A 26,329-nucleotide genomic window follows, 5' to 3' on the forward strand; every position below is an offset into this window, starting at 1 on the left:
ACATGGCAAGGGTAGGGATGGGGCCAATCACTTTGATGGTGAAGTTGGTAATAACTTACTCTTCCCCCTGTACATTTCTTGTAGGTCAGCGCCCACCAGAAAAAACATATTTGGTGTGCCATCGCCAAGGACATCCAGACCTTGGGGGTCTACCACAGACGGAGCACCCACTGCCGGAAAAGATGGGAGGACATTCGCCGCTGGAGCAAGAAGACAGCGGAGGCACAGCTGGGGGTGGCCTCCCAATGTGGGAGGGGTGCCCGTCACACCATGACCCCCCTGATGTTCAGGATCCTGGCGGTGGCCTACCCGGAGTTGGATGGGCACTTGAGGGCATCACAGCAGACACATGGGGGTGAGTACACTCTCATTCTGCTGACTTGCACGCAGTGGAGGGGTCTGGGTGGGGAAGGTGGGCTGTGGGTTTCCCTAGGCAAGGGCGAGTTCCGTAAGCAAGGTCCCTCCGTAAGGCAGGCCATGTGGCACCCCACCCCACCTCTGTAGAGTGGCAAGTACACCTAGTCATGGCCCTGTGTCCTCTATGTGTGCAGATGTCGTCCATAGCCTTGTAGGGCATTTCCCAGGAATTTAACAGTGGAGCCCAAGAGCGAGGCGTAGTGCAGGGGGCTTCTGTGTCCGTCGTTTCCGCCAACGGTAGAGGTAATGCATGCACTCAACATGTCTTTCTTCTGTCGTCGTCCCCCCACTTTTTGTGGTCTCCCTGTTCTTGTGTGCATTAGCATCATCAGGCGGAGGAGCAGTGGCACTGGAGCACCAGGGGGCTGCATCCCACATAGCCATGGAGGGCCACACTACGGACTCGGACTTCACCAGTGGGACGGAGGGCGAGGGGAGCTCCACGGCGGGGACAGGAGCTGAGACCAGTGACACGGACTCGTCCTCTGATGGGAGCTCCCTTGTCGTGGAGGCAACATCTATACCCCCCATCTACAGGTACAGCTGCCACCCCCCTTCCAGCACCGCCCTCCCAGCAGCCCCTCAGCCTTCACCCTGTGCCTGCTCACCCGGGAGGGTGGGCATCACCTTCGCCCTAGGCACCTCAGGCCCTGCCCCAGTCACCCCTGCTGCCCTCACTGAGGAGGCCATTGACCTCCTCAGGTCACCCACTGTTGGGCAGTCTACCGTTTTGAATGCCATCCAGGGTGTAGAAAGGCAGTTGCAACAAACAAATGCCTTCCTGGAGCGCATTCATTCTGGTCAGGCGGCCCTTCAGCGAGCTTTTCAGACTCTGGCCTCTGCACTGATGGCAGCCATTGTCCCTGTGTCTAGCCTCCCGCCTCCAACTTCCTCCACCCGACCCAATCCCCTGTACCTCAGCCTATCCCAAGCATACATACAGACCAGCATGCACACACCTCAACACACAAGGGAAGCTCAGGCAAACATAAGCACCACACATCCCACAGGCACTCACACAAGCATCACACACATGCAGACACACCAACATCCACCGCCTCCACTGTGTCTCCCTCCTCCTCGTCTCCCTCCTCCCTCCCAGTCTTGTCTACACTCACACCCGCATGCACTACCTCTACAGCCACTATGTCCCTCTCCAGCACACCCACCACCACACCCCGCTCATGTGCAGTCACCACCCCCACTACCATTCACACGTCCCCTGTGTCCTCTCCCAGTGATTCTGTGACGCCCCCTCCCAAGATACACAAACGCAGGCACACACCTACCCAACAGCCTCCAGCGCATGCACCTTTACCCAAAGTCAGCAAATGAGCACCTCCTACAACCACCACCTCTTCCTCCACTCCCAAAGCCCCTCCAGCTACCCATCCCAGTGTGTCAAAAACACTTTTCTGGTCCAACCTTGACCTCTTTCCCACACCTCCCCCACCCCATCCGTCTCCTAGGTCCCGAACTAGCACCTCAGCCACAACATCTCCAGGACCAGTGGTGCCTGTAGTCACCGGAATCTGGAGTGCACCGGCCACCAGGGCAGCCAGTGTGGCACGGAGCCACAGCACAGACAGTCCCCCACCTGTGAAGCATCAGAAGTTGGCCAGTGCCCGACAGGAGAGGGGGAAGAACCAGCCACCAAAGCCGCTCCCAGGGGACCCGGTGGGAGTGTGGACTCCCTCCAAGGTGGGGAAGGGCACAAGAAACCAGGAAAGTCTGGGAAGAGCAGCACGGTGGAGAAGACCGCCATTATCCCCGCTGCCCAGGAGGCCACCTCCAGCACCAGCCCAGCTGCCCAGGACAGGACCGCCAGCACAAGCCCACCTGCCCAGGAGAGGACCGCCAGCACAAGCCCAGCTGCCCAGGACAGGACCACCAGCACAAGCCCAGCTACCTAGGACAGGACCGCCAGCACAAGCCCACCTGCCCAGGACAGGACCGCCAACACAAGCCCACCTGCCCAGGACAGGACTGCCAGCACAAGCCCAGCTGCCCAGGACAGGACCGCCAGCACAAGCCCACCTGCCCAGGACAGGACCGCCAGCACAAGCCCAGCTGCCCAGGACAGGACCACCAGCACAAGCCCAGCTGCCCAGGACAGGATCGCCAGCACAAGCCCACCTGCCCAGGACAGGACCGCCAGCACAAGCCCACCTGCCCAGGAGGCCACCGCCAGCAAAAGCCCCGCTGGACCATGAAGGACCGCCAGTAGCTGAGTCCCTGCAATGGAGACCGCCGCCTCAAGCACTGCTGCACAGGGTACCGCCATCTCAAGCACCGCTGAACAGGGCACCGCCGTCTCAAGCACCGCTGAACAGGGCACCGCCGTCTAAAGCACCGCTAAACAGGGCATCGCCGTCTCAAGCACCGCTGAACAGGGCACCACCGTCTCAAGCACCGCTGAACAGGGCACCGCTGTCTCAAGCACCGCTGCAGAGGGCACCACCGTCTCAAGTACCGCTGGCCCATGAGCGGCGAGGGCACTGACGCAACTGAGTCCGTCACGGGGTGAATGAAGCACTCTGGGCACAAAGCCCCCTCCAGAACCAGTGGAGACTGTCATCCACTACCTCTGTCCTTAGCAGGATGAAGCACTCTGGACACAAAGCCCCCTCCAGAACCAGTGGAGTATCACATCCACTACCTCTGTCCTTGGCAGGATGAAGCACTCTGGGCACAAGGCCCCCTCCAGAACCAGTGGAGTATCACATAAACTACCTCTGTCCTTGGCAGGATGAAGCACTCTGGGCACAAAGCCCCCTCCAAAACCAGTGGAGACTGTCATCCACTACCTCTGTCCTTAGCAGGATGAAGCACTGTGGGCACAAAGCCCCCTCCAGAACCAGTGGAGACTGTCATCCACTACCTCTGTCCTTGGCAGGATGAAACACTCTGGGCACAAGGCCCCCTCCAGAACCAGTGGAATATCACATCCACTACCTCTGTCCTTGGTAGGATGAAGCACTCTGGGCACAAGGCCCCCTCCAGAACCAGTGGAGTATCACATCCATTACCTCTGTCCTTGGCAGGATGAAGCACTCTGGGCACAAAGCCCCCTCCAGAACCAGTGGAGACTGTCATCCACTACCTCTGTCCTTAGCAGGATGAAGCACTCTGGGCAAAAAGCCCCCTCCGGAACCAGTGGAGACTGTCATCCACTTGAGAGACTGTGGCTTTGCTCTCCCCAGGATTGAACAGTGGGCAAACCACCCACTGGAGAGACTTGTGAGACTGTGGCTTTGCACTCCCCAGGATTGAACAGTGGGCAAACCACCCACTGGAGAGACTTGTGAGACTGTGGCTTTGCACTCCCCAGGATTGAACAGTGGGCATGTGGCCCCCTTGTGGATTTGGCCTCGTGTACTCAAGTGGCTGAGGTGCCCCCCTTTCCCTCCCCCTGAAGTACCTGTTTAGTTGCTCTCTGATGCCCCTGCAGTGTTCTCTCCGTCATGGTCGGGGATCTTGTGTGGGCCTCCCCCATACCGTGTGGTCCCAGTGTTCCACGGACTTTATTAGAGCACTACCTGGACTACTATGTTTGGTACATATTTTGTACATGGTGTATACTGTATATATATATATGTTTCTGCCTACTTGCTTTTAATATATTACAATGGTTACACTCATTTTCTATTGTCTTTGCATTCTTCTGGGGGGTTTGGGGGGGGTGTAACTGTGATGTGTTGATATGCATTAGTGTGTGTGTTGTGGTGGGTGAGGGTGGGGGTGTTGCATGTTGCGTGCCCCTGTTTTTTCCCTCCCCCCTCCCCTGTGTCGTAGGTGCAGTACTCACCGTGGTCTTCACTGCCGGCGTTCGTGCTCCTGGTAGAGGAGCAGGAAGACTATTGCAGGTAGAATTTGGAGTTCTGGATCCATGGCGTCCTCGTTCCTCGTGGGGTGTGTAGAGGTGAGCGTTTTTCCTTCGGGATTCCTGTTTCCGCTGTGTTTTTATCCGCGGTGAATCTGCCCCGGAAAAGGTGGCGGATTGGCCTGTCATAATAGTGTGTGCGGTACATTGTCTCCCGCCTGTCTGTTAGCGGTGACCGCCGCGATGTTTGTTTGTACCGCCGTGGAGGTCGGAGTGTTAAAGTGGCTATCTTTGTTGGCGGTTTCCGCCACAGTCGTAATTGCAAATTTTTACCGGCGGCCTGTTGGCGGTCTTACCACCGCTTTCACACCGACCGCCAGGGTTGTAATGACCACCTATGTGTTTATGTGGCCAGGGGTTGATTTGGTAAAACAACTCCTGCGCATCTCTACACACCAACCAACCTTGATACACTACAGGAATTTGTGAGAACATACACTTACCCTGTATTTCCTATTTCCTCATGTGAGTCATTGCATACACATTTGGCTTAATATTTGTGGACAGTGGAGACTGTGGGCCAACTTGAAGAGGAAGGGCCCATTCACACTAGGTAGGTTACTAGCACTGACACTCACCACAGTTAATAATTGCCCGAGTTGTGTATCTGCCTAGTTTGACATATACTTTGACTCAAGCCCGCTCACATGTACATATACACGCCTCCTCTGCCACTCATCATTTGTTGCCAGGGACAAAACTTAATTCCACACAGTGATAGAACCCAGATCATACATAGACTCTCATGTGCTTAAAACACTAGCAGTATGTATGACCATATCCAATGGAATGACATGATTGGCTATTAATAAATGTTCTGGGCCACGCTGTACCCCACATGATAGTAATATTGGAATTTGTGACCTCTACCTACCCAGGATCGCAACGTAACTGGACACATCCACCTCAGTCTCCCAACATCGCTAGCTCCTGCCCTTTGTAGTGGCAGACTATCTTTCCATGTACCTTGACAGATCCCTGCTTCACATCCTCCAACTACAACATATGTAGCATGGTTGCTTCTGACTTCCTCCTGCCACATGCTACATTTTCACCCAGGACCTCTTCATATGTAGGATGTTGTACCAGAATGGAATCTTCTATGTCCTCCCTTCCCAGCTGCAACACAAGTATGACACTTTCCGAAACAACAGTGCATGTGCATTGGTTAGGCTACCTTGCAGGACACATATCCATTCTGACCTCCTTGCTATGCAATGTCTCCCCATTCAGACATAGTGGCAGTTTAACCTACTCAGCCAGGGCTTACGATGCTCTGCACAAACAGGGGGGCACACACCATCTTTGGATTCAACACACATGGTCCCCTGGTGTTCATCACATGTATTTACCCTGACCCAGTCAGATTTAGTACATGGCATGAGTTCTGGTGGGCCCTACCATGGCATCTGACACCTGAGTGGTCTCAACTCACACATCGGGACAGCTAAGTGCTTTGTAGTGTCATGCAAGTTTAAATAAACATGTGGTTCTTGGCATGTTCATATGTGTTGATACTTCACATGCCCCACATCTGACCCCCCGTCTCAACTGAGCTGTTTCTCCTCTGAGAAGCCTATTCCATTTCATAGCTTTGCAGTTCAGATATATGTGGATGGTGCCAAGTAAGACACAGTGGCCTTGTGGTGCAAGGTGTCCTGCATGTCTCTTTCAGGAAGGGCAGTGTTCAAGTGTCCATGCATGATCAATCAATCAATAAATCAATCAAACATTTGAAAAGCACGCTACTCACCCGCTAGGGTCTCTAGGCGCTGAAAAGGGGGGGTGGGAAGGAACTGCTACTACTTGGAGAACCAGGTCTTGAGGCGTTTCCTGAAGGTCAGGAGGTCCTGGGTCTGTCATAGGTGGGCAGGGAGGGTGTTCCAGGTCTTGGCAATGAGGTGGGAAAAGGATCTGCTGCCGGCTGTAATTCGATGGTGGCGAGGGCAAGGTTGGCAGAGCGGAGTCGGTAGGTGGGAGCGCGGAAGGTGAGTCGCTCGTTGAGGTAGGCAGAGCCCGTGTTGTGAAGATCTTTGTGGCCATGGATGAGGAGTTTGACGGTGATCCTCCTGGTGACGGGAAGCCAGTGTAGGTCCCTGAGGTGGGCTGAGATGTGGGGAGGCGTGGGATGTTGAGGATGAGGCGTGCAGAGGTGTTCTGTATACGTTGTAGTTTCTTCTGGATCTTGGCTGTGGTTCCTGCATAGAACGCGTTGTCGTAGTCCAGTCTGCTGCTGACGAGCTGATCTATTCATATTGACACAAAGTTGTACCAGAGGAAAACATTACAGTTCCTACAACCCATCAGTTATCTATCAATCTATGCTGGAGTCTGTGATATGTTTCATATGTCAGAGATATACATTTCCTTCCAGTCACCAAAGGTAGTGAAGATTTTGGGATACATACCATATCACATGGCGAGGCGTGATTCCTTTGAGTCCCACATAGAAACATTCATAGTCTGAATGGGAGAGAACACGATTTAAAGTGTTCGCCCAATAAACTTGTGAGGCCACCTTCACTCCATTGTAGTGACATTGGCATTCTGTCATGGTGCAATTATCACCAAGCCAGATCTTCATGACAGGCTATCTCCAGAAATTTAGCAAATTTACAGATTAATTGTGGATCTTTTGGATTAAAGCATGCAATTACTGCTTCCCTGCAAGTTTGAATGTTCCTTATGTTGAAGCTGCACTTTGAGTACTGTAATCGCTGCTTATGCAGGCGTGAGCAGGTGCAGATAAAATGAACAAGGTCCTCTTCTTTGGCATTGCAATGCCTGCACAGTCTTGACCCAGTTTGTTTCCATACTGGTTTACATCTCACAGCTGGGATTCCACCCAGGCGTAGGAGCAAAAATGTACATTTAAGACATGCCAAAAATGGAATAGACATACACAGAGCCATTAAGATAATATTATAAAGTTTTAACAGCATCCAAGCATATGAATAAACATTCCTGCTTTAAGCCTAGATACATTGGGATATTTCTGTACAATCTTATGCTATCTCTAATTTTTATTTGTACACATATACCCATGTATAGTGGCTGAATTGTCCATAGCAGGGGGTCTGGGACTTCCCATTTCTTCATCTTGTGCCATAGCAATTGCCAATTCGTATGACTGAAAGCAGGTTTGAAATCGATAAAAGCAAGTTGTAATTTGGTTTTATCCTGTTTGCATTCATCTGCCAGGATATCTGTAACTAGGATGTTTGTGCTTGTTCCCACTCCTTTTCTGAAGCCAGTCTGTTTTTTTTGTAATAATATCATTGCTACTGGACCAAGCCGTTAAATCCTCTAACTGCACAGGTGCGAAGCACTTGGCTTCTGAGTCAAGAAGTGAGATCAGTCGGTAACGGGCTGGGTTCTTCCAATCTCTGCCTTAAAGATAGGATTTATGATCAACCCCTGCCAACTTTCCTAGATATTACCACTGAGATGTACTTCTCTAAATAATGAAGCCAGTGTTGTTGACCAGAAATCTGTGTCTTCTTTGAAGATTGCCTGCAGCATGCCTTTGCACCATGGGCAGCTTCTTGACACCCTTTACACAAGACCTTGTTTACTGATGATGATGAGTACGTACTTCCAGCTCTTGTTTACTCTAGAAAATGGGTTAAAAGTGGAGAAGATAATGAGTGCTTTGTGCGTCATTTGATACACTTGGAGACTAATAATCTGTTGAAAACGTTGTGGCAAGGAAGGAAGCTGGTGTAGATTCTGGGATATTCAAGTCATTTAAGACTCTTGGCCATACAAGTAGCCTGTTTATGGTTTGCCACAATTTTCTTGCATTACATTGTTTAGCGTTGTACATTATTTTTACCCAAAGATCATCCTCTGCCATTCGTTTCTCTTCTCACAGCTTCTTTTTATATGTTTTCTTGAGCCCACGTAGACATATCAACAGCAGACTACTCGAAGGGTGCCTTCTCAGCCACCTGGCTAATTTATTTTGCTTCTTTTTTTAGTTTTAAACATTGTTGTGAGAGCTGACATTAAGGTCTTCTCCAGAACTGACAATCTTCAAGCTTTCATGCTGTAGATGTGTAAAATTGCATAAATAAGGCCTCTATAAAGGCTAACCCGGCAGCTGTTTAGTGTTCTGATTTGCTGATGAGGTTAGTCATTAATGTTTTAGCTTGTAAAGTGAGGTTGGGTAAAGTGCCATTCAAAAATCTTCCTCATTGCATGATCGATGCTTGCAGTATATCTTATTGAAAAATGTTTGACTAACAGAAACAATGACACTGGGATTAATGTATTGTCAATTAGTGATTGTGAGGTCAGACCATAATAAGTGCTCTCTGGTGGAATATCGTCTGGAAACTTCCATTTATGATCATCATCCTAAGAAACTACAGTGACGAATAAACCTTTCTCCTCTTAGGTTCAGTTGCCCGGGTTTAATGACAGCGTGAGTCCAGAATGTATTATCACGATTGAGTAGGTCATCGTCTTCTGACGTGTACATTAAGTTAGAGTTAAAGTGACTGGTCATTATTACATCACATGTGCGACTGAGTTCTCTTTAGCTAAATTTAGTGGGTAATACCTCTTCTATTAACCATTTCTCCTCAGCATTATTAGGATGGACATATGCGTTAATCAGTAAAACGAGGTCTATTGTCCTGCACCCAGTTTCTCAACTTAATGATCTGAAGATCTGGATCTACATTTGGTAGTTCTTTAACCAAAGAGAGATGTAGGCCACAAAGACACCCATGGATCTGCTGTATTTTCTTCGTTTAGTGGCCAACATTTAGTTAGAGCAAAGACCTTCTATCGGAAGATCAACCAAAGACCAAAATTCTTGAAGGGCAATTATGTCCACCTTTGCCCAGGCCATTGGTGGGGTGCCACCTTGAAGCTCTGATTTTGCTATGTTCCATGATAGAAGGCGTAAGGCATCTTGCTCCAATGGTTGTGTTCTTCACAAGGACTGAGAAACTTTTAAGGCTGCGGAGAGCGAATCCCAGCTGGCTCTGTTTTATTTAGACTAAGCATTCCCAGGCATGAAGGCTTTAAAAAACCAGGTGTAGTGCTTATGGCACCCCTCAGGATGGATTTGGTGGCCTGTACTGAAGCTATATTGGTATCAGGGACTGACAGGATTGTTGTAACAACGTTGGGGATACTTAGACAAAAGAGATATTTTCAGGGAGATTCCCCAACTTTTAAATGACAAAATGAACAAGTAAATCAGGTTTGCAATTTCATTTGATTTCCAGATTGTGAGGGTCCCTTCTGATTGTGGATAGTTGTCTGCAGGTTGGAATTCTACAGCTAATAGATCTGCAGATGGTATGGCTCTTAAATCCAGAATCTCTTTAAACAATCTTCAAATATTTCCCCTATTGAGAGTGTCTTGTGGGCATCGAGAGTGATATTCAGACTGAAATAAAAGTTTGGAGGGATTGCCCTTCTTTATGACTGAGACTTCCTGCACCTTAGAAGAATTTGAACAGAGTGAACTTTGAACTTTGTTTACTGAGTCTGTGGGTGGGGGAGCTGTTGCTGTAGCACATCATTCTTTTGTCTGTGTTTCCAGGGCCTGTGTTTAGCTGCCAACTGTGAGCTGGCCTGGATGGTGGATTCAGTTCTTAAAATCTCTATCATTGTTGAAGGAAAAGTCTGTTCTCGCCCCTCTGCACAAACCAATATAAGGGGCTGGTTTGTTTTATCTACAATTGGAGACATTGGAGTACCACAGTGTGCATACTTCTTGAGTGGAGGGATGTGTCACCCAAGTTATTGAATCAAACGGAACAATGTTTGTTTGAACTAGACATGGGGTTTGGGACACAAGTAGTGGAATTACCCTTGTGTTTGTTCTGTTGAGTGCCCGATTCTATTGACTGGATAACGGTCATCTTACAATAGTCACTGACCTGTACGGGCACCACTTGTGGGTGAATCACAAGTGATTTAAAGCAACTTTCTGTTGTCCGTATGTATTTTTGGTGATTCTTGTACCAAACTGATTAATAGTTGGTTAGGTTTGACTTTAATAGAGCCGGCTAGGTCGGAATGTAGGATTGCCAACAAAATTTGTGGAAGTGAAGACAACTTATCAATGATAGGACCCCAAAAACAATTTGCTAGAGAAGATAGATGATCGGCTTGCACCCTTGTGACTAAAGCAGTTAAGGACTCCAATTTTAAGTTGGGCCCGAGATAAGAATTGCCATTAGGTTCATTAGATCTGCAAATCAAGCTTATCCGATTGGAAATTCAGAATCTCAATTGATGACTGCAGTGTTGTTAATAATATTTACCACCGTTGGGGAGAAGGCTGCGGTTGCCTGATCGTTTCTGGTGGAGAATACCTTCTGCTTGATGAAAGAGCCGAATGGGGTAATATAGAAGATTGCATTTTTTTAGGTACAGCTCAAACTTTCCACCAGCACTGCCTGTTGATGAAGTTGAAATTTAAGACAGGTTTGGACTGTTTAAGAGGATACTCTCAAAGATGGAGTTTTACCTGCCTTATTAGTGCTTTGGCCTGGTCTACTCTTCTTTCCAAGGTTTACAACATATCTGTTTTGTATGCTCTCCAGCAGTTTGCAAATCAATGTCGGAGGAGGTTGGGACTGTTAAATCTTGGGGATGCCCTGAGAGATGATTGTCATCCAAACATACGCAAAGATCCACATTGTTTGATATCAAGAGAGAGCAGGACCATGAATCCTCTCTTTCAGTATACGACCCATGGACGTTTACAGACAAGTCAGTGATCGTAATACAGTCATTTTCTGTCATGGTAACAATTGCTACTTTGGTCAGAATAGAAGGGTGCCTACACTTGTGGACTGGGGCGATTACCTGGAAGGATTTCAAATTTGAGCTGAGTACCTGTTGATTATGCTCCTCATTTATGAACTCTAGCTGCAGTGGCAGCAGTAGCGGTGAGCTAAGGTTGTCTGGGTTTTATCTTTTAAACTGCTTGAAGGATCTTGATTGATTTCTTCTCCTGTTTTTGAGGGGTTATTCAACAGGGAAGGCCGGTACTTCTTCTGGTACCGCATATATTGCTGCCGTGGCATCTTCCAGGAAGGAGAACTTTTGCGATGGATTTGACTTCCCAAAATATGACACTATTGATTCTAGTGGAGGTGTTTCTACCAGTTGACCTTTTAGAATCCCAGGTTTTTTAATGGGGATGTTCGCCTCCTCAGAAGATGCTTGTATGAGAGGTTCTTGAGATAGTTGTTGGTGAGTTTTTCTAGATCTCATGAGATACGTTTAGTTCTCTGCAGGTGACTTCCAATTAACCTTTGCAGCACAGTACATTGTTAAACTTATTTTCACCGGATAGCGTTCTAGGTATTGCTCTGGTGAGCTTCAGTGTGGAATGACCAGACCGTTTTCCTGAGTGTTTTCCTTGTGTTACAGAACTGCGCCACCACACAGTGTGCTGGAAGCAATAAAGTGGCATGGGCATGCAGTTAAACATTTCTATGGGGGAAACAGCTTTCCCCTGTTTGAGTGTTGATATGCTACTAATATTTTTTATTATGGAACGGCTTTATGTTTACCTAGTATCTGCTGCACTGGCTGCTGGTATGTAGATGTTGAGCTAGTATGTTTCTGGTGTCCTTGGTGAGAACCATTGCACATAGAGGCAATTTGCTGGCCGGCCTGAGGGTGTGGGGGGGGGCTGATAATGTCTGGTGAGGATTATGGGGTGTGAGTTCAACCTTGTCTGCAAGCTGCACCCAGACCTAGTCAGGCCGCTTCCGCAGACAAGGGGCTCCACTGAAACTCGAGCTCCAGCAGTGCCACATAGTGGCTCTAACGCCGCTGCTTCCCCAGAAGTCTGAAACCTCACTTCTACTTGGACCCCCCCTCAAACTTGGACACCTCGCTACCTCTCCCCTCCTCTGCCCTCTGGCTTTTCATTTTGTTGGACCTTTATGCTCATGAAGACCTCACACTGCTGGGTACTGCAGCCAGAGTCAGTAGTAAAACTGGGAGCTGGGAGCCAGAAATAAGTTCCAGGAATGAATACTGGAGGTAGGTAGGCAGGGATTAACCAGACTGCCCAAACTGCCCTGCTGCAGGCCGTAGATTGTAAGAAAAACAGGATCAAGAGGGGAGAAAAAAGGCAGGCTGCCTGGTTGTTTGGCAGGCGAGCATGTGGGGCTTACAGGATGTTCGGGGGGTTGATCCTCGCTCCTTATCCACTGTGGTGGCTGTGAAGTGCAGCTGTATTATGATGCAGGGGTCGCATCCAAAAAGGGTGGAAATGCAAGCGGCCTCAAAGGTCGAAAGCCAGGGATTCAGGAGCCAAGAGCCAAGGCGATAGGCTAAACACTACCTGTGCCTGCTCACGTCTGCCAGAACTGCCTGGGTTGCCCAAACTGTGGGCTGCGTGCCATAGGCTGCGGACCGCGGACTGCTGGACGCGGCGAAGATAACCTCTTTGGCTAAATTTGCTCACACGGTCTGGGGGCCGACTTTCAATGTTTCAATGTTTCAAGCATAAAGGACAGATCCATTTGTGTCTTGGTTTAAAATAACACAGGCAGAAAAACAGAAAATGTTCAATATGTTCAATTACGCTAATGCAGCTTTTGCAAAAAAGGTGAAAGCTCCATCAGTGGGGCTCCATTTGATAATAAAAGCGTTAACAGGTAAAACTCTGAGTCTGGATTTGATGTAAATTGTTTTTGCATATGGTGGAAAAATGTTGTCTAGAAACTTAAAACTCAGAAGTGGGCTTGTGGCTCAGGTAGTTATATTAATCTCTAAAAAGCTTATGATTGGTCAGATCAAGGGGTGTTTACGTTTCAGCCTATAGAAACTTTAATTGCTAACCTAAAATACGATGAAATTATATTAACTAGAACATTTTCCCAACAGTAACTTTTCTTCCTCCGTCTAATTTGTAGCTCCTTTGTTCCATCTGAACTAAACTTCTCTTCCCAAGAAGAAACTTTTACAGTTGCAAACTTCACTTCCATCCACAAGGAAGAAATGACGTATTAGTAAAATTTTCAAAGAATAGAACATTCAACCTATGCAATGCTCATTTAAATCATAGCCTTGTAAGACATAATAAAGCAACCCATCTATGGGTAGCTGTGGACACATCTACTAAAACATCGAATACACTTTTATGTAAGCATTGAATTATGGAATATAACCACAACATTTAGTTAGGATTTTGCTCAGTTAGGAACAGAAAATGAACTGTGGCGACCATTTTCAAAAGTCACCTGTTTTACACATTAATCCATTGTATATTTAGTATACCAAAATCATTAATAAACATGTTAGAAAATTCATGCTCTCACATCTTGGTCACCATGGCCTCCATTTCCTGTCATCCCACTTTTGACACCGCTTGTCTGAGGAAAGGGCTGAAATATGACTTAGGAGGCTTTAACGATTAGTGAATTTTGGTCATTATTTAGTACCTTCAGAAAATAAAGGGCAAGACAAGATAGTATTGCAGAACTGTCATTCTATTCCTTTCGGCCTATATCACTGTTCTTGTATTGTTTCTGGTAGTATGGCTCTACATTGGATGGTAATCACCTGCTTTCCCTCTTTCTCTCAAATAGGTACCCAGCAATGGCCACTGCCAGTATCCTCCAAGAGAAGGAGAAATAACAAAGTGAGTATGGGTCCTTAGCAAAAACTCTCAAAATCACCGCCATATCACATGTGACAGTGTGTAGTGTGGGCGGGACAAGAGGGTGTAATCTAGGCTTTAAACTGCGGGTAAAGTGCAAGGGAGGTATGATTGTTGATGAGCCGAAAGAGAGAGGAAAAGGGAAGGGGAAAAAATAAACAAAAGAAAAATCAACCGGACACTGGCCAATGACAAAAAGTAATCAATAAGAACATAAAATTCCCCATATGCAAGGAATTTGCCTTCTGGTGTAACCATACTATTGTGGCCTTTTTGACCATTTCAAAAGCAGAAAATCCTGTACTACTTTGTTCTTTACTCCTGCTAGCAAAGAGGACCTGGGACAGCATCTGGTCCCATTTTCTTGCCTCCAGGTCCAAAGGTTTTTTCAGGGTATTTTTAATAGTGTCATAGTAGCGCTCTACTATAAAGGGTAGGGGTCTCAAGGGTACTTTTCCTAGGGTTCTCAGACAGTTTTTTGACAAATGGGGCATTCCTCACAGTATTTTCTAACTTGGCTATACATGTCAGACAAGTGGAAGCAGTCTAAAACAGCTTGTTTTGTTTTTTTCCGGACCAGAGTGACCAGCCAGTAGATAACTGTGCACTAAATAGAGAGCCTTCTCCCTGAAAGGTGATTACCACCCCCCTTTCTATACAAAATCCTTGCTGACAAAAGAATTGGGGGCTTAGCGCCTGCGTGTCCTCTTCTTCCTTAGCTCCCATCCAGGCTTCTTGAAATTGGTGTTCTTCCCTCTGCACTGGGGAAGGTTCCTTTACACTTATATAAGCAGTTCAGGAGGGATAGTCCTAGTCAGCTGAGGTGCATTCAGGGTTGCATGCTATGCGGAAGTATATTTGAAATGTATACTTATAAAATTGGAAGGAGATGATCTGACGTCCAAGCTCACCAAACTTTCTGCTTGTTTCTGGTATGTAAATTCTACTTTTATGTAGTGTAAAGGATTTTACATCTTAGGAACATACTGGACAAAAGCAATATTGGAGTGAATAAGAGAGACAATCACTATGGTGCCTAACCCAGAGGCTTACCTTGTAAATCAAGTATTCAGTATCCTCCTATCCCTTGTCCCTGTGTTTCGGAACATTGACTATATTTATTATACTGCTCTTTCAGTTGCAAACAATTGAATTGGCAAGTGAAGTATCATTGATTGTGTGCTTTCTTAATAATAGAAAAGTGATTATTCACACTGAGAGTTTTCCTATCCTTTTGGTGACCCATGTTGAACACAGGGCCTTCTAGCTTGTCAATAAGTGTCCCCCAAGCTCAATACCATCCTCAAAAACCAAACTGGGTCCTCTGTTATTGGCCACAAGTTCCACCAATCTAAAAGCAGATGCATTTATGGGGGTGCAGGATTTCTGATCATGCACTAGAGTTCACAATGAAGAACAAGGGGCTTATTTACAAGCCCAGTGCACACCAGAGCATCACTTATTTGACACTTCTGGGGCGCACACTGCAGAGCCATATTTACAAGGCCACTTAAAGCCACCCTGAATGACTTTTCATGGCCTGTTAGATATGGAATGAGGAAACACAGAGCAAGTCAATTAGTTGTCCCACACTGAGATCAGGAGGCATGCCATGGGCATTGCAGTGGGTGTTCCCATGTAACACCCATGGCATTTGACTCATTCCTATATTTACAACAAGGTGTAAACCTGTGAATGTGTCAAAAGCCTATGCCTCCCCAGGGGAGTAAGTAAGGCACAATGAAGAGAAATAAGATAATTTCTCCTCGTTTTCTCCTCTTTCTATGTGTGCTGCAATTTGCACCACACATAGTAGGAGGAAATCACCTCCAATGATTGTTTTTGTGCAGAAAGGTGTCCCTGCCTGCACAAAATCAATCATTCCTACAATGCAGACACTCTTGAAACATGGTGTAAGGGTGCCTGCAGTGGTGTATTGCAGCCAATTATGCACCAGTGCAGGGGGGAAGAGCAAGAATGTGCTGAATCACACACATAAGCCACATACCTGCCCTTTTCTTTTGAAGCAGGGCAGCACCACAAGTGCCCTGCACCAAACCTTTGTAAGTGAGGCCCCAAGTTTGTCTGGGTGGTGATGGAAGTAAATTGTCACTCTTGCAGTGAGATGCGAGTTGGGTCATGGAATGGGAGTTGCACCCCATCGTGGACAGTGTCCTGTCTAGCAACTCTTGAACCATCTGAGTAAGCTTATCTCTCCTCTCCTTCTCTTTGGTCCTTATTTCCTTTTCCCCTCTGCTTCATTCCTTCTTTCCTTTCTTTCTCTTTGTCGCTCCCTAAAATTAAATTTTCCTTTATGTTTGCCTCTCCTTTATTTCTTCTTTCCTTTCCCTCTATTCTGTTCCTTTGTTTTGTTTCTTCTTTTGTTCTTTTTCCCCAGTTCTTTATTCTCTCCTTTATTCATTCTCCTGTATTCATCCTTTCTTTTTCTCTCTTTTCTTCTTTTTCTCCCTTTTCTTCTTGCTTCTTGGGTTCTTTCTTGCCTTTCTTTCACTTCTCTCCTTTTTTCAGTGCATTTATTTCTTCTTCCTTCCCTCTTCCCACCTCTTATCTGCACCTATCTAGTGAGTAGTTCATATATTATCCAGCAGTTGAGAAAGGTTTTCATTTATCAGAAATACCTCACATGACTGAAAATGCTAGAGAATCCTGGTTAACTCATTGTTGACTGCAAGCTTAAATAGATTAAACAAACTAGAATTACATTCTAGGACTGGCAACTAACCTTCAGTATGGGCAACCATTTGTTATGAAAAACTTATGCAAAAGGGATGATATCAGTAATTTATTTCAATTATATCCTAGAACATCAAAACAAGAACTATTGAGTGACAGAAGCAGGAGACTTTTACATACTTTACTTGGTTTGGTCCATTAACTTACAAAGGAGTACCAGTTAACTCAAAGAGTAATTTTGAATACTTTGTAATGGAAATTTGAATCTGGCATAAAATGGTGAATCTGGTGGTAATGCCCAGACCTGAGAGTGATCATGAACCTTTGTTCTTAACTTTAAAATGCGACCTATTTATGGATCTCTAATTGTAGTGTTAATATACTTGCAGTTTGAAATAACCGTAAAAATGCAAAATGGGTAAATTTAACCTTTACACTCAAACTTTTCCTTTTATTTTCCTAAGGCGCTTGAAACAGGCCACCCAGTTAGCAAATTCAACTCATGGTTTGATACTCTATTTAGAGTAGCTAACAGTTCCTTAATGGTTGGAATTAAATAAGGTGATAAAATGTATGGAATTAAAGCAAGGGCAGAATATAAAATGATTCAAATACAATTCAAAATAAGCTGGCGAAAACATTATGGGAATGCCTGCTGGAAGCCACTCAGGCTCATGATTAAAAAAGCTTCTGGTATATTATATCCCATGATGACAGAAATGAGCTGATGAAGCCAGAAGTGCACATATGAGTGTGCTCTGTATTTTACAGATTTTTCTGAGGCACCCCCGCAAGATCCTCAAATACTATTCCATATGCCCTGAATCTTAAGTTGATAAATTCAGGTGATATTTCTCCAGTTTTGTTTTCTTTAACTGAGACCATTAAATATATTTAAGCCACAAAACTAGGTAAGGCCAGTGAATTGAATACAATTTTTTGTGGCCTGTTTCATAAGAACGCAGGGATGCCTTACACACTGCTGGGGAAGGGGTTTGACCCAGTTGGTGGGGGGAATTTAGTCAGGTTACCCTACTGTCCCTGAGTGACAGTGAGATGGTTCCTAAAGTCCATGTTCCCTTTAGCACTACAGTATATAGGCCATTGGTCACCATCAATGGGCAAGGTGTTGAGGCTCTGAGATACACAGGCACCAATATGACTATGGTAAGGAGTCAGCTGGTGTCCCCAAGGCAGGTGATTCCCAAAGCATTCCACCAAGTTGTGGTGGCTGACAACATAGAGGGTCACTATCCAGTGATCCTTGTTCCATTTGAGTGAGAGGATGGTTCAGGACACCTGAAGGTTTCTGTGAGCTCTGCCAAGCCTGTGACATGTTTGTTGGGTAATGACCTGGAGTCCACTATCTGGAAAGAAGTGGAATTCAAGGCTCATGTGGAGTTGTTGGGGTTACCTGAATGAAGCTGTGCTACCAAAAGGTCCATAGCTGCCCAGGAGAGGAGTCAGAAAGGGCTGGAGCCTGGAATAAGTGCCCAGAAAGCTGCTAAAAAGGGGAAAAGAAGAGGGCATGTAAAACCAGCCCCTGAGTGCACCCCCAATGAGATGAATAGGATGCTCGAGATGGCGACCCTAGATTACACTGAGGGGGACACTGCAACCCTGGGTCACTGGTATAATCCTGCTGAATGGCATGTAAAAGGAGGACCCACCAAGGAGTAGTTCTGTAGAGCACAGAGAGAGTGTTCAAGCCTTGATGACATGTGGAAACAGACTAAAGCCCAAGCAGCAGGTGATGTCTCTCGGAGCTATTACGTGTACTAGGGGGACAACCTCCTTTACACTGAGCCTAAGAAGTCTGTGCATGGGACAGCAAGGGCCCTGGTTGTCTTTCAATGCTACACAGCCTTCCTAATAGCTCACACGATTCCCCTGATAGGACAGTTGGGTCAAGACAAGACCTTTGCAAGGTTTGTCCCCATTTCTATTGGCCTAAGCTCAGGACTTCCTCATCTCACGCATGTTCTGCAGGACCAGTGTAGCCTGTCAGGCCAGTGGGAAGACAGGAACTACTAACCATTGGTAGCACCGCCATTGAAAAGGAGGGCCCTGACATTGTTGGGCCTATGGATCTCCAGACTACGTCTGGTCACAGGTTTATCCTGATTCTGGTAGATTATGCCACGTGGTACGGAGGATCCATCACTCTGAGGACCACCACTGCACCTATAGTGGCAAGAGTCCCGATCTGAATTTTTACCCAGGTGGGTTTCCCAAAGGAAGTGGTGTCTGACAGAGGCATCAACTTCATGTCCGCATATATGTAGTCTATGTGGAAAGAGTGTGGAGTAACTTACATGTTCTCCTCCCCTTACTATACCCAAACCAATGGGCTTGTTGAAAGGTACAAGACACTGAAAGGCATTATCAGTAGTCTGCCTGAGGTCCGGAGGTAAAATTGAGATATCCTCTTGCCCTATTTGTTATTTGCCTACAGGGTGGCACCGCAGAAGAAGTGGGCTTTAGGCCCTTTGAGCTCCTGTGTAGACACCCTGTCAGAGGAGCTCTGTGTTTTGTGAAGGAAGGGTGGGAGCAAGTTCCCAAGGAGGTTCCCCAGGATGTACTGAGCTACATGCTGGCCTTCCAAAGCCAGATGGCTAAGTTGTAGAAGCAAGCTTTGGACAACTTAGATGCCAGTAAGGCAGTGATGAAAGAGTGTTTGACTAAACCTCTACCACTGTGGAATTCCAGCCTGGGCAGAAGGTTTGAGTGATGGAATCTGTGGATCCTGGGACCCTTCAGGACTTCTGGATTGGGACCTATGAGGCGATTGAGAAGAAAGGTAAGACCACCTACATGGTGGACCCTAAGACCCACAGGCAACCCCACAGGGTGCTACATATCAATCACCTCAAACTACACTTTGAGGTGTCTGAGCTCCCCATGACTGACTAATGGAGCTTAGGGGTAAGGGAATGAACCTCTCTCTGAACTCTTAGCCTCAAGGAGAAGGATGGGTCTGTGAAAGGAGCAATCCTTTTTCCCATTCTGACTCCCGAACAGCATAAGGACTGTTGCCAAGTGTTGGAAAAGTACTCCTCTCTTTTCTCTTTTGCTCCTGGGATTACCCTCCTGTGTACCCATGATGTGGACCCGGAGGATAACCTTCATCTCAAGGATAAATCTTACAGGTTGTGTCAGATAAGGTGATGGAAAGCATCAAGAGTGAAGTCTCTAAGGTGCTAGAGTTGGGGGTGATAGAATCCTCCAGTAGCCCCTGGTCCAGTCCTGTTGTTCTGATACTAAAAGCTGCCCCACTGGGCACCACACCTGAACTGAGGTTCTTTATTGATTATAGGAGGCTAAACTCTGCAACAAAGACTGATGCTCCCCCCATTCCCCAGGTGGATGAACTTGTTGACAGATTAGGGAAGTCCAAGACTTGAGTACCTTTGATCTTACATCAGGGTACAGTCAGACCACCGCAACAGAAGGTGCCAAGGATAGGTCAGCCTTCTCCACTCCTGAGGGCCACTATCAGTTTAAAGTGATGTTCTTTGGATTAAAGAACACCCCTGTCACCTTCCAGAGGTTGTTGGACTTGGTCCTTGCTGCACTGTAGTCCTTCTCAGCTGCCTACCTGGATGACATAGCTGTCTTCAGCAACAGCTGGGAGGAGTGTCTCTTTCACTTCTAGGAAGTGCTTCATACCCTGCAACCGGTAGGTCTGACTATCAAGGCCAGTAAGTGTCAGATAGTGCAGGGTTCAGGTGATGTACTTGGGACACCTGGTGGGCAGTAAACTATCATGGCCTAGAAGCCCAGAAAACCTAGACTGAGGTCAGAGCATTCTTGGGCCTCACTGTATATTTTTGGAGATTTGTTAAGGGACATGGTACCATTGTTGCCCCTTGACTGAGCTGACTTTTAGGAGGCAGCACAGAAATGTGATTTGGACTGAGGCATGCCAAAAAATCATTTGACTCCCTGAAGCAATTTATGTGCAGAGCCTCTGTGCTCAAGGCCCCTGACTTCTCCAAGGAGTTTATCGTTCAGACAGATGCCTCAGAGCATGGCATATGGGTGGTTTTATCACAGCTCAATGAAGAAGGCCTGGACCAACCTTTGCTCTTTATCTCTAGGAGTTTACTTCCCCAGAAACAGAGGTGGAGTGCTATTGAGAGAGAAGCTTTTGCTGTGGTTTGGGCCTTGACGAAGTTCAGGCCATAACTGTGTGGCATTCACTTCTTGATTCAGAATTACCAGAGGCCCTCAGGTGGTTAATGCAAATGAGTGGGGAAAATCCAAAACTGTTGAGGTGCAGGGTAAGGACTTCAGGGTGGAACACAAACCTGGGGTAAACCATGCCATTGCTGGTGGTCTATCTAGGTTTTTGTGCCATAGTGATGAGAATTCCCTAGAGACTGGGCAGCTCTCCCCACTTTTAGCTGGAGGGACATGTGTTTGAAGTGCACATGCTTCTCCCCTAAACATGGCAACATTGATTTATCCACATTTGGCATATTTAGTTTACTTGTAAGAACCTTGTAAAGTTGTATCCCCTATAACTAGGGCCTGTAAATTAAATGCTGTTTGTGGGCCTGCAGCACTGATTGTGCCACCCACTTCAGTAGCCTTTAAACATGTCTCAGATATGCCACTGAAGGGCCTGTGTGAACAGTTTCACTGCCACTTCAACTTGGCATTTAAAACCTCTTGCCAAACCTTACACTCCCCTTTCCTTACATATAAATCACCTCTAAGGTAGGCCCTAAGTTACCCGTAGGGCAGGGTGCCATTTACGTACAGAACAGGACACGTACTTTTAAGTTTTACATGTCATGGTGATGAAAAACTCCCAGTCGTTTATCATTACTATGAGGCCTGATCCTCTTATAGGCTTGCATTAGGAATACTTTAATATACTTTTAAGCTATAAATTCTGGTCAGAAATAGAATGGTAATGAGGCATCCTCTTTACTGGTAAATTCTGATTTATTATTACTATTTTAGAACTGCCACTTTTAGAAGTGCAAAAAAAACGATAGATGGAATGCTGAACAAATCAAACATTAACCCCCACTCACAGATCTGGGTTAAACCCATAGGGGTCATTCTTGCTTTGGCAGGCGGCGGAGGCCGCCCGCCAAAGTAACCCCGTCAGAACACCGCACCGCAGTCGAAAGACCGCTGCGGTGATTCTGAGATTTGCCCTGGGCTGGCGGGCGGCCGCCAAAAGGCCGCCCGCCAGCCCAGGGCAAATCAACCTTCCCACGAGGACGCCGGCTCAGAATTGAGCCGGCGTAGTGGGAAGGTGCGACGGGTGCAGTGGCACCCGTCGCATATTTCAGTGTCTGCATAGCAGACACTGAAATACTTTGCGGGCCCTCTTACGGGGGCCCCTGCAGTGCCCATGCCATTGGCATGGGCACTGCAGGGGCCCCCAGGGGCCCCACGGCACCCCCTACCGCCATCCTGTTCATGGCGGGTTTCCCGCCATGAACAGGATGGCGGTAGGGGGTGTCTGAATCCCCATGGTGGCGGAGCGTGCTCCGCCGCCATGGAGGATTCAGAAGGGCAGCGGTAAACCGGCGGGTGACCGCCGGTTTACCCTTTCTGACCGCGGCAGAATGCCCTTCGGAGCACCGCCAGCCTGTCGGCGGTGCTCCCGTGGCCGGTGACCCTGGCGGTCACCGGGCGCCAGGGTCAGAATGAGGCCCATAGTTCTTTTGCCCGCCATACAATTCCAGTTTGGACCTGGCCTTATAAAAATCAGTCTTGACCCTGGTCCACATGGGAACAGTCCAACCTGAACTGCAAGGCCAGGTCCTCCCTGGACCAGAAACAAGCATCTTGAGTCTGTTTTCAGGGTATCATCAGCCAGACTAGCTTGAATCAGGTGGCATACAGAGTACAGGACCCACATCTGGGCATACCCTCCCCACAAATGCAAATCACAGATGGATTGAACCCAGATCTGTGACCGGGGGTGAATGTGTGATTGTTTCCGCATTCTGTCCATCATTTGTTCTTTTTACTTTTAGAAATCTGTCTCTAAACTTGCTTTCTTGAATAGCAGCAGTCAAGACAGAAAGAAAACCGCATGTCCCATGTGGCGAAGTGTCACAGTGTCCTTTCCTCAGGATCTGCACACCGCCAAACAACAGGCCCACCTTCCGGAGTCACCAACTCAGAAGGCTATTATAGCACAGAGTTATGGTGATGCCAGTCGGGGGGAAGGGAATTAGGGTAGGGAAGAGCAGGGAGAGAGATCTGAAAAGGAAAAATGGTTAAGCATGTGTGCATATACTTGTTTATAACAGCATTAACATTCAATTATACACTTAGACAAAGGAATGGAATAAACAAAGGCGTCTCCATGAATGCAAGAGTTGAGACCCTTGTGGAATAGACAAAGGCGTCTCCGTGAATACAAGTGTTGAGACCCTTATGGAATAGACAAAGGCGTCTCCGTGAATACAAGTGTTGAGACCCTTATGGAATAGACAAAGGCGTCTCCATGTATGCAAGAGTTGAGACCCTAATGAAATAGACAAAGGCATCTCTGTGGATACAAGTGTTGAGACCCTTATGGAATAGACAAATGCCTCTCTGTGAATGCTAAAGTTGAGACCCTTATGGAGTAGACAAAAGTGTCTCCGTGTATGCAAGCGTTGAGACACTTATGGAATAGACAAAGGCGTCTCCATGCGTGCAAGAGTTGAGACCCTTCTGAAATAGACAAAAGCGTCTCCGTGGATATGAGTGTTCAGACCCTTACGGAATAAACAACGATGTCTCCATGAATGCGAGAGTTGAGACCCTTATGGAATAAACAAATGCGTCTCCGTGAATGCAAGAGTTGAGACCCTTATGGAATAGACAAAGGCATCTCCGTGAATGCAAGTGTTGAGACCCTTATAGAATAGACAAAGGCATCTCCGTGTATGCAAGTGTTGAGACCCTTATGGAATAAACAAAGGCCTCTCTGTGAATGCTAAAGTTGAGACCCTTATGGAGTAGACAAAGGTGTCTCCGTGAATGCAAGCGTTGAGACTCTTATGGAATAGACAAAGGCGTCTCCATGTGTGCAAGAGTTGAGATCCTTATGAAATAGACAAAGGCGTCTCTGTGGATACGAGTGTTGAGACCCTTACGGAATAAACAAAGGTGTCTCTGTGAATGCAAGAGTTGAGACCCTTATGGAATAAACAAAGGCGTCTCCGTGAATGCAAGAGTTGAGACCTTTATGGAATAGACAAAGGCGTCTCCGTAAATGCAAGTGTTGAGACCCTTATGGAATAGACAAAGGTGTCTCCGTGAGTGCAAGAGTTGAGACGCTTATGGAATAAACAAAGGTGTCTCCATAAATGCAAGAGTTGAGACCCTTATGGAATAGACAAAAGGCATCTCTGTGTGTGCAAGAGTTGAGACCCTTATAGAATAGACAAAGCCATCTCCCTTAATGCAAGTGTTGAGACCCTTATGGAATAGGCAAAGGCATCTCCGTGGATGCAAGTGTTGAGACCCTCATGGAATAGACAAAGGTGTGTCTGTGGGTGCAAGAGTTGGTAGAATCATGATAATTCAGGATGTCATGAGCATTAGACAAAACTGGGCGTGGCCCTTCTCTGAATCATGGAACAAGAGCAATTAGTAAAATCATGATACTTCAGGATGTCAAGAGCATTAAACCAAACTGGGCGTGGCCCTTCTCTGAATCATGGAACAAGAACAATTAGTAAAATCATGATAATTCTGTATGTCGTGAGCATTAAACAAAACTGGGTGTGGCCCTTCTCTGAATCATGGAACAAGAACAAACTGAGTCCTCTGAACCTTGAGAAGGCAAGAGCTTGGACCATGGACATACTCTGAACATCAATTATGCAACTGCTATGCATTCATAAACATAAAACGTTTGGTCTCAGTCTAGAAATACGCAAAGACTTAAATATGTATCTCACATATCATCAAAGACTTAAATATGTCTCACACATATTATGCTTCCAAAAACAATGAAACTATGATGTGCTTATCTTTGAGAAGTTTTCACATTTGCCACATAGGCCTGAGAGTTTTACTCATGTAAACTGAAGCGCCTTGATTACTGGACTAAGGGCACTTTACTCATATGAACTGAAGCGCTTTGATTGCTGTGCGCAGGGCGCTTTACTTCCAATGAACTGAAGCGATTTGAATGTCGTGCCAAGTGCGCTTTACTCCTGTAAACTGAAGCGCTTTGAATACCATGCCAAGTGCGCTTTACTCCTGTGAACTGAAGTGCTTTGAATACCATGCCAAGTGCGCTTTACTCCTGTGAACTGAAGCGCTTTAAATGTTGTGCCAAGGGCGCTTCACTCCTGTGAACTGAAGTGCTTTGATTGCTGTGCCAAGGGCACTTTAATCCTGTGAACTTCAGCGCTTTGAGTGTCGTGCCAAGTGTGCCATGGTCCTGTGAACGGAAGCGCTTTGAATACCATGCCAAGTGCGCTTTACTCCTGTGAACTGAAGCGCTTTGAATACCATGCCAAGTGCGCTTTACTCCTGTGAATTGAAGCGCTTTAAATAGCATGCTCAGGACGCTTTACCAGTATGGCCTGAAACGCTTTGCTCGTTATGCTAAGGGGTGCTTTACCTTTTGGAATTAATTACTTCCTTCAAACTTGGATTCAGCAAGGCCTTACCGCTATGACTACGGCCTACTCGTTTTTGAATGCACCATGGAACCAAGGATACTGCGGTTGGATGACACTCCATTCATGAACTCTGCTCTTCTCCAGAGAAATCTCTACGAAGTCTGGCTGCATCGAAGTCTTCAAAACAGTGAGCAACGTGCTTGGATGTGGCTGGGCTTTATAGGCCTGCCACACCCCAAGAGACTGTTAGGGTGGGAAAAACACAGAGTTAATACAGTGTTGCTGAGGGATAATAGTCACCTTTGTATCTTTAATGAAATTATGACTTTCCATCATAAATTTCTAGGAAACTCTACATTTTATGGCAAGACCAAAGGCCCATATTATGCTTGTTTAAAACATATCAGCTGCTCCAGAAGATGCAGTTATAACAGGTTTGCAATAAGAAGTTTGGAAAGTCCTATCATTAGACCAGTCAGCAGATCTCAGAATGTCCTCTAACCGAGAACCAGTACAGAAGGTCTTGGTAGCCATAGCTCCCTGAGAGGAGTAGGCTCCAAAACTGGATGTATCCATTATAGCAAGGTACTAAACCCAACAGGCTAGTAGAGGAGAAGGAAAGGTCTGTGAGGTTTCCTGAAGGAAATGAGGAGTTGAGTATGAAAGGATGTTCTGAGATGTACTGTTTTTTGTTTATAAACTTTAAGACAGTCCCCGACACAAAGATTTGATAGAGTGGAAAAATAAGGGCAAAACACAGATGTCAAATTGGTTTTGGTATGTCTGCTGATGTTCAATAGAATGCATGTGGGAGTGAAAAGGCTTTAAAAAATGACTGAAGCTTTCACTTCAGACAAACGCTTAATGTCTATTAAACAGAGTAATATTGTTCATTTGGCTGAAAACATTTTTAGGGAAAGGGAATTATTCTCTGTCCAAGTAATAAACAGCTGTAAAACCAGTTTAACATTTCATACTTCACTATACCTTGGAATAGGAGAATTAAGAAAGTTTACTACATATGAGCGGAAGTTCTCTAACTGGCTTTCCATTGATATACGGGTGATTCATGGAAATGGCAGAGTGATA

This window comes from Pleurodeles waltl, chromosome 1_2 (assembly GCF_031143425.1).
Source record: "Pleurodeles waltl isolate 20211129_DDA chromosome 1_2, aPleWal1.hap1.20221129, whole genome shotgun sequence".
Taxonomy (NCBI): Eukaryota; Metazoa; Chordata; class Amphibia; order Caudata; family Salamandridae; genus Pleurodeles; species Pleurodeles waltl.